We start from the raw sequence: 9,706 nt of genomic DNA, 5'->3' as shown, positions 1-9,706 counted from the left end.
ACTCACTTCCTGGAAGAGATCAACTTATGATAAGTTTTCTGGAAAGAAAGTAGAGCAGAGGCAGAGTGACACCGCAGGTGTCCAGCCCAGTGATGCCCACCCTGCGCAGACGTGGCTTCTTGCTGCTGGGACTGCTCGGAGCTGGCTTTGCAGTGGTGGTGTGTCTCCGCTCGTGTGGGGATGATGGATGCTGCATAGCACTGGAGAGATGCTGTTGAGTGGAGTGTACCAGTTCAGGGACTCCCATCAGATTCATTTCCCAGTGCAGTCCTCTTGACAAAGGATGATGGAAAAGAAATTGCCTTAAATAGCTGGAAGATTAATTTCTCTCAGCAGTTCCCAGTCGTCCAAGGGACAGGGCTCTTTAAGTGATGTCTGACAATTTCTCCTCCTTCCACAGATAGCTCAGTAACAGCAAAATCTGACTCCTCGGGGTAGCTGATGGGATTAATCTGATTAAATAGGGAGCAAACACTCCTAGAGGCCCTGTGCCTTCCCTTGCTGGCAGGGACTGCTGTGGGGTTGAAGGTAGATGTGCCTTATAATGACTCCACAGCAGGCAAGGGGCGCTGTGGGGAGGAGCGTAAGTGGTACGTTCACGAGGGAAGGTGAAAAGGTAGGCGAGGATGTGGTCAGGAGGGAGAAGGGCACAGTTAAAGCAAATCAGGGGCTGAGGGATAATAGTTACTGAGTGTTCCCTCTTTAGGCAAAACCAGAAGGTCAGTGCCTCTTGATGTCCTCCTCAGCTAGCAAATGAGGAAACTGTCAAAGCCATTTGGGGAGTAGAAGGTTACATCCTTTGAGGGGAAATAAAACAACTGATTTATTCTGGCCCATGGATTCTATGTGGTCTGTTAGGGCAGAGAAGCAAGAGGTGGGACGAAAGGGAGTAGGAAAAAAAGGTGAGGGAGACGCGGCGGGGAGCATTTCCCTCGTCAGAGGTGAGGAGGCTGATGCTCAGTGGAGGAGGTCCATGGGCATATCTGATTTGGCGAGTACAGTTTGGTATTTCATTTTCTGTTATTTTGTGTGTTTTGTTAGATGAGCCTTTCCTGCCGGGGCTATGGCAGAAGATTAGGTGCTTTGAAACTGACCAGCAGCAGTGACCTCAAGACATGATCAAGTGCTTTATGGTTTAAAAATATACGTATATTGCAACAAAGCATCTCTGCATCTCTGTTTTTTGTTTGTTTTTTAAATTCTAGTTTCCCTTCAGGAAGCCAGAATCATATTGGGAAAGCTTTAATTATAGCGGGCGAGAGCTAGCACAGCAATCAGAGCTGCCCTGATCAGCAGCTGCTGCCACCTCCTGCCTGACCCGGGCCGCCCCTCCTCCCGCCTTCGTCAGCCAACTGTCCACATCCCTGCAGGGCTTCCCCAGGCCTGGCCTCAGAGCCAAGTTCTTAACTCCAGGGGCTATGCCCCACTGAAGCATTTCAATAAAAACCATTTCTAAAATGTCCCGTTCGCAGTTGTTAGTGGGTCAGGCAGAAGAAATTCTACCCACGTCAGCTTCTTGGGTTTATTTAACCTAACTCATTTCTCCCTGAAGCTTCTGCCTCTGAGTTAGGTGCCAAGCCTAACTTGGTACTTAACCCTTTATCATCCAGATTTAGCTGTCATCAGCCATGAATAGCCGACCGAGTTTAACTGAAAGGAAATGAGACCCCGTGGGTTCACCCTCTGCTGCTGCCTCCTCTACTCCCCCCTTCCTCTCAGGCTGCCTCTTCTTTCTGTTCTCCCCTTGCTTGGTTTCATGTTTCCTCTCTGCTCTCTCACTTTATAAAAATTCCCTTTTCTTTCCTCCGCAGAATTTAAATAAAAACCAATCAATCAGTAAACCAAGTGCAGCTTATGGACTTTAATGTAACAAGAAAAGGTTATCACTAGCTGCAGGGGACCTAAAACGCTGGTATTACAGAGAGAAACACAGATGGAATGGGAGAAAGTGAGCTGGAGAGAACGAGAGACAAATGAGAGACAGAAACAGAAAAGCGACTCCTGGACAGCAACAGTGAGGCTGAGCCAAGTGGAGAGGGAGACGGGGACGTGGCAGAGATGGATGGAGACGTTGATGGGCAGAGCTGGACTGAATGTGGGGGACAGGGAGTGGGAAAGGAGACTCAGAAGGACAGTGATAGAGAAAGTGGGCAGAGGAATAGGGAGGAAGGAAGTGGCTAGAAGCTAATGCACAATGAAACATGTTCCCCTGGAGACAGATAATTTCTCCAGCCATACATAATGAACACGTGCCTCTCTGTGTGTTGCCCCTGTACTGTCACAGTCACTTACATTCTGCAAGAATCTCTCCATGTCTACACCGCTTGTGCAAGGTTGGAAAGAAGGTCTGAGCTCTCTGAGAACCATCTTCCCAACCCAGGCAGGAAAACAGAAAAGTAAAAACCTCTCTCATAAGAGGAACAGGGTAAGTGAGCCAGGATCACAGGTTCAGTACCTTTTAAAATGTCGCTTTTAGGTTCACAAAGAGATCCTCTCTCCCCTCACCTCCCACCAATGGCCACCTGGGTCACACAGAACTCATCGCGTTTGTTCTATACGTGCCCACAGGTCAGGGCCACCGCTGTTCAAATGTGGGAGGTCGCAGGGTGAAGCACAAACTCCCAGGAAGGCTGAGGAATAGCAGCTGCTGCAGGTGAGAAGGAAGGAAGTAGGTCTAAGCAGGGATGTATATAGACCACCAGGGACCAAAGTCAAGGGGATATTTTTGCAACTACTGCAGCTCTTTTCCCAGCCTAGCCTCAATACCATCACTACCCCAGGGACATCGTACATGGTGACCTTCCCCAGCATACAGAGTTTCACACAATACATAGGCCCTTTTTTCACGGCGGCTCACCTCGATTGGTGATGTGCAGGGTTGTCTGATCAGAGGGAGTCCCCTGAGCACCAGGGTTCTGCGGGAGGGCTCGCAATCACCCCGTGTCCCTTGAGTCTTGAGGCTGTCCTCACAGCTTAATCTTGAGAAAAGAAAGCAATGGAGCTTTTTAAACCAGAGCAACAGATTAAGCATAGTCCCACATCTCACCTCCCAAAGAGGAAAAATGTGCATAAAGCTGGGTCAGCCTTGAGTCAGTAGAGCCCAGGTGTGGTCCTTGGCTGGGGCGGCAGTGATCCACATCTCATGTAAACAGCCCTGGGCATGTGCTACATCCAAGAGCATCTGTGTAGGATCTCCAGTTGTTTCATGATATGTCTGTCTTTCCTTTCAGTTCAACACTTACTGTTCTTTTGTTTGTTCCCCTCGGTGTCCAAGCATGGTGCACGCTACTCAATAGAGAGAATATAATAAATGTATTTTTAATGAATAAATGAATGAATAAATGATTTCACTATGGTACTCTTATGCCAGTGATTCTTACTTACCCTTCTCAGAATTGTGACTCTATTATATTATTTTATTATTTTTTGCTGAGGAAGATTAGCCCTGAGCTAACATCTGTGCCAGTCGTCCTCCACTTTATACATGGGTCACCACCACATCATGGCTGTTGAGTGGTGTAGGTCCACACTCAGGATCCAAACCCGGGAACCCAGGCTGCCAAAGTGGAGTGCACTGAACTTAACCACTACACCACTGGGTGGGTCCCACACTATTGTTGAATTTTAAGATGCTGTTTGCTGCTCTAAAACATACTATGAAGCATATATTAATTTTAATTTTTAAAATTAAGACAAATTAAAATTACTTGCTTTAAGAATTTTTTAAAACTATTATGTCACCCTCTGCTTACAAATGAAGACAATTAGGTGTCATAAAAAGCTGTCTTCAGGAGCAGTCCTGCCCATTCCCACTTGCCCAGATTCTGCAGCCTGCTGCCTTTCTCTTCAAATGGCAGGATTAGCCTCACACAAGATATGGCCAGCCCCTGAAGAACTGGGCTTCACGTGTAGCTCCAGGTTATTTCCCTTAGCGCATTTGGTCTGGTTTGTTTTTTCTCTTTTAGATCCACGGACCCAGGCTTAGCCCATACCCAAGCCTGGTCCCTGGATGTCAGGTGCATGAGTGAGTGGCTCTTACAAGGGAAGGACTAATGATTCATGGTAAAAGAGAGGAAGTTTCATCACCAAGCCCTACACCCTAAAAATGGAGACAAGCCACTTTTCTTTGGGTTTTGTTTCCCTTTACAATCTAGAATTGTTGCCACTTGTTTTTCTTCTACTTGTTGAAAAAAATGCTTTGACATCCTACGTGGTGTTCATTAATGTGCACTTGGGAATTTTCTGAAGCATTATAATGGAGTCCTAAAATAAATCAGAGAAGCCCAGAGTCTGTAAGACCATTTCTTGTCTAGAGTAGGGCTGAATCTAAATATCTAAAGCAAAGATGTTATCTATGTTTTGTTTTTTACATTTTGAAATGTTTTAAGACTTCAGAAAAGTTGAAAGAATAGCATAATTAACACCTAGATACCCTTCATATCTAGGTATTCTATACCTATATCTAGGTATAGGTTCACTAATTGTTATCATTTGGCCACATTTGCTTTCTCTGCATATGTATATATCCATTGATTTATTAGTATTTATTTTACTGAATCATTTGAAAGTAAGTTACAGAGATCGTGACATTTTACTCGTAAATTTGTCTCCTAAGAAATAAGACACTCTCGGAGGCTGGCCCTGTGGCCGAGTGGTTGGGTTCGTGGGCTCTGCTTCGGCAGCCCAGGGTTTTGCCAGTTCAGATCCTGGGCAAGGACATGGCACTGCTCGTCAAGCCATGCTGAGGCGGCATCCCACGTGCCACAGCTGGAAGGACCCACAACTAAGAATACACAACTATGTACTGGAGGGCTTTGGGGAGAAAAAGTTAAAATAAAATCTTAAAAAAAAAGGGCCGGCCCAGTGGTGCAGTGGTTAAGTTCGCATGTTCTGCTTCTCGGCAGCCCAGGGTTCGCCAGTTTGGATCCCAGGTGCGGACATGGCACCACTTGGCAAAAAGCCCTGCTGTGGTAGGCGTCCTGCATGTAAAGCAGAGGAAGATGGGCATGGATGTTAGCTCAGGGCCAGTCTTCCTCAGCAAAAAAGAGGAAAAATGGCAGTAGTTAGCTCAGGGCTAATCTTCCTCAAAAAAAAAAAAAAGGCATTCTCTTACAAAACCACAATACCACACCAAGAAATTTAACATTGATATAATCATATTATCTAAATATCTAGTCCATATTCAAATTCCCAAATTGTCCCAATAATGTCCATTATAGCTTTTTTCCCTGACCCAGGATTCAATTGAGGCTCACACGTCACATTTAATTGTCATGTCCTTTTCATTTTCTTCAATTTAGAACAGGTTCCCCTATTTGTGTGTGTCTTTTATGACATTTATACTTTGAAGAGTCCGGGCCATCATTTGTCATGTGCAACCTGGATTGTCTGATTGTTTCCTCATGATTAGATTCAGTTAAACATTTTTAGCAAGACTATTACCTAGGTGATATTGTATCCTTCCCATTGAGCCACATCAGGAGGCACATAATGTCAGTTGTTACATTATTAGTGATGCGAAGTTTGCCTGCTAGATTTCTCCATTGTAAAGGCATGTTTGCCCTTTGTAATTAATTAATAAAGTAAAATGATTATTTGAGATCACGTGAATATCTTGTTCTCCCACAATTTTGCACCCAATGGTTTTAGCATCCATTGATGATCCTTCCTGAATCAATTTTTGCATTGGTGGTTGCATTGGTTGGTTTTTCAGATTGCACTTATCTGTCTTTAATTTTTTGCAAATTTTTTGTATTTTTTTTATTGGTCTTTAAGAAAGATTTCCCAGGGTCGGCCTGGAGGGGCAGTGCTTAAGTTCGCACGTTCCGCTTAGGCAGCCCAGGGTTCGCTGGTTCAGATCCCAGGTGCGGACCTATGCACTGCTTGTCAAGCCATGCTGTGGCAGGTGTCCCACATATAAAGTAGAGGAAGATGGGCACAGATGTTACCTCTGGGCCAGTCTTCCTTTAAAAAAAAAAGGAAAAGAAAAAGAAAGATTTCCCAGCTGTTTATACAGTTTCCTTTGCATTTAATAATTGGTCAAATTCAAAACTTTTTTCCTTTAAAATCGAATCTGCCTTTACTCCTGCTACAACACAAACTCCTTTCTTCTCTCTTCCTTGAGTACTATTCTCTGCTGCCGTCCTGTCTGCCCTCTCTTTTCCTTTGCGTTGTCTTCCACCTTTCTGTAATCTCCTTCATCTCTCCAATCTCAACTCTCTCACACACTTCCCTCTCCAGTGTCTCGGAGGACATTTTCCCAATTGGCTCTGGGATTTCCTTCCGCTACTGTTCTAAAATGCTCTCGAGTATATTAGTGAATGACTGTCAGAAACAGCTTCTCGGCCTCACTCCAGGGCAAGTGAGATTTCACTGTATGGGGAGGCCCCTTTGGGATCTCACTGAACAGAAACAGCTTAAAATAAAGAGATCTGCTTGATTCAGAGCCAAATAAGCAGCTTTTCCTCAATCGACAAATCATCTGTAAGCTTAACATTTGAGATCTTAAATGTTTTAGAGTTCAAAATTGTAATTTTTTCAGGTAAAAACGGTACATTTTCTCCCTATTCTCCTTACCCAATTTCACAAAAATGCTTTACTCAAACTTTCTACCAAAGATTCCCCTATGACTGTTGGGGGAAAAAAGAAACTTAAAAAGAAATAGCTTTTCCAACTTAACTCTGACCTTTGTAGAAACAAGCTCATAATTAAGAATATATCCCAAGAGGCGAGGCATGGGGGCTTAGGAACATTCCATTGACCATCAGAGGGAAGACAGCTTGTCTCCCATGGACTCAGAACAAGACAACAAAAGAGGGTAATACAGCGAAGCAGAGTGGGTTTCAATTTAGGCAAAGACTAATGAAGGGTCCAGAGCACAGGTTCTGGAGTCAGCAGACCTGGATTCAAGTTCTGACTCCACCATTGAATGAGGTCAGTGACCTTGAGGTGAGTCACCTTCTCTCTCTGAGTCTGCTTTCTCATCAATAACAGAGGTATAATAGGTCTCCTCTCATAGAAGTGAGTAAATGAAACAGAGTGCCCGGCACCAAGTAAACCCTCAATAAATGTTGATCATAGTAATCGTTGCTAACAATTCTGTTTTCCCTTTATCACGACATTTTGAAAATGACGACCTGTACATTTGAGGACATGAGATGTCCTGGTGTATTCCTATCAGAAATTAATATTTTCCTAGTGATTTCCTGGATGGCTTGTATTATAAAGAAAAAAATTTTTTTGTAACGGAAAACATGTGAAAGAAAACACAGAAAATCTATAACCCTTAAGAATATAAACACTGGGGCTGGCTCCGTGGCCGAGTGGTTAAGTTCATGCGCTCCGCTGCAGGCGGCCCAGTGTTTCGTTGATTCGAATCCTGGGCGCGGACATGGCACTGCTCATCAAACCACGCTGAGGCAGCGTCCCACGTGCCACAACTAGAAGGACCCACAACAAAGAATATACAACTATGTACTGGGGGGCTTTGGGGAGAAAAAGGAAAAAAATAAAATCTTAAAAAAAAAAGAATATAAACACTGCCATTTCATTTTCAGGTAAAAGGAAAGTTGTTGGCCGGGTTGCCACATAAGCAGGGGTGCTGCTGGGGTGAAAACAACACTGGAGGCAGTAGCCCTCCTGCTGAGAACTGGATCCTACCAAGAACGTCCAGGACTTTGAGAACCAACAAGTGTATGGAAGAGGTCTGACCGACGGCCAGTGCTGAAATGTGAGGGGCTGAATAAGACAGCTGGCTTGGGGGTTTAGGTCTGCCACCTGTTAGCTATGAGACCTTGTAGTAAGCTCTCTCTGATCCAACATGTTTCTTGTAAAATGGGAATGCCAATAACCTGCCTGTTTAACACTGATATAATCAGACTGTCTTCTTTCTTTCTTTCTTTCTTTTTTTTTTTTTTGATGAGGAAGACTGGCCCTGAGCTAACATCTGTTGCCAGTCATCCTCTTTTTGCTTGAGGAAGATTGTGGCTGAGCTAACATCTGTGCCAATCTTCCTCCATTTTGTATGTGGGACACCTCCACAGCATGGCTTGACAAGCAGTGCCCGGAATCAGAACCTGAGAACCCAGGGCCACTGAAGTGGAGCGCACAAACTTAACCACACCACCAGGCCAGCCTCAGACTATCTAATTTCGTATATTTCATTTATCATATTCAATTTTCCCCAATTATCCTGGTAATGTCCGTGATAGGCTTTTATTTTTCTGAGCCAGATCCAATCAAGGGTCACATTTTGCATTTACTTATGTCTCTTTATTACCCTTTCATTTAGAACAATCCCCTCCCTCTTGTGTGTAGCTGCATTACATTGATATTTTAGAAGCATTCAGGCCATTTGTCTTGTGGAATGTTGTGATGATGAAATCAGATAACAATACTTTTAAAAGCTGTGCAATTGAGCCAGTGAGGCATAATGGTTAAGAACTTGGACTATGGAGCTAGATTTTCTGGGTTCAAATCCCAGATCTCTGTCTTACTAGCCGTATAACCTTAGTCAAATTATTATACCTCTCTGTGCCTTAATCTTATCTATAAAATAGGGATAATAATGGTACCTACCCACTACTGTGGAGATTAAGTAAATTAATTATGTAAAGTGTTCACACCAGTCCCTGTACGGTAAGTGCTCATGAATTGTTCGTTACTATAGAAGGCAGATTCTTGTAGGATCTGAGTTTCAAAATCTGTGTCTTAGAAAAAAATTTCACTCACTGAATTTTAAGTGATTTTTTTTTTCAGTGCTTACTAAATGTCTACAATTATGCCAGCTGCTGCAGTAAGAATAAAAAAATAGTTCCTGGAGCCGGCCTGGTGACACAGAGGTTGAGTGCCCACGTTCTGCTTCCGTGGCCCGGGTTCGCTGGTTCCGATCCCGGGCGCAGACATGGCACTGCTTGTCAAGCCATGCTGTGGCAGGCATCCCACATATAAGTAGAGGAAGATGGGCATGGATGTTAGCTCAGGGCCAGTCTTCCTCAGCAAAAAAAGAGGAGGATTGGCAGCAGATGTTAGCTCAGGGCTAATCTTTCCTAAAAAAAAAAAAAGTTCCTGAATGAAAATGAAGTTTAAGACATGATCTCTGATCTCAAACAGTGTGAAATTACTAAAATACGTGAAATAATCAAGGCAGAGTCAAGTGCTGCTAACCTGAGTGAGCATGAAGTTCACACTGGTAGGAGAGGGAAGGAAGCGTTGTGTTGACTGAAATAGCAGAAGAAGAATGGATAAAAACTGACTAGTCAGAGAAGAGGAGACAGGCATGACTCAGGCAGACAGACCACTTCAGCAAAGAAATAATACGGGGATGAAAAGTGAGCGTCTTGGCAACTAAGAATAAACAGGAGCATGGGACCAGATTGTGGGTGGCTTAAAATCCAAGGATAAGCAACCTGGTCTTCATGCCAGAGGAAAGGGGAGCCATTTTTGGTTCTAGAGGAGGTAGTCTTAGCCAAATGGAGAAAAACTGGGGACTCAGGCTGAGCAAAAACAACGCCCAAAGTGTAAGACTACTTTGTCTCTCACCTGAAGGATGTCACATACTTTTATGAACGCTCATCTAATGGTGGGGCTGTTAAGCAATAGATGTGACCTTCCACGCAGAGACATTCTGCCTGGAAATCAGGAGCTCGGGCTCATGCACCAAGTCGTTGATGCTTAATTCTTGTCTAGAATTTTACTGATTGTTAAC

Source organism: Equus przewalskii, chromosome 1 (genome assembly GCF_037783145.1).
Source record: "Equus przewalskii isolate Varuska chromosome 1, EquPr2, whole genome shotgun sequence".
In the NCBI taxonomy this organism is placed as follows: Eukaryota; Metazoa; Chordata; class Mammalia; order Perissodactyla; family Equidae; genus Equus; species Equus przewalskii.
Note: the sequence above shows the minus strand (reverse complement) of the source record.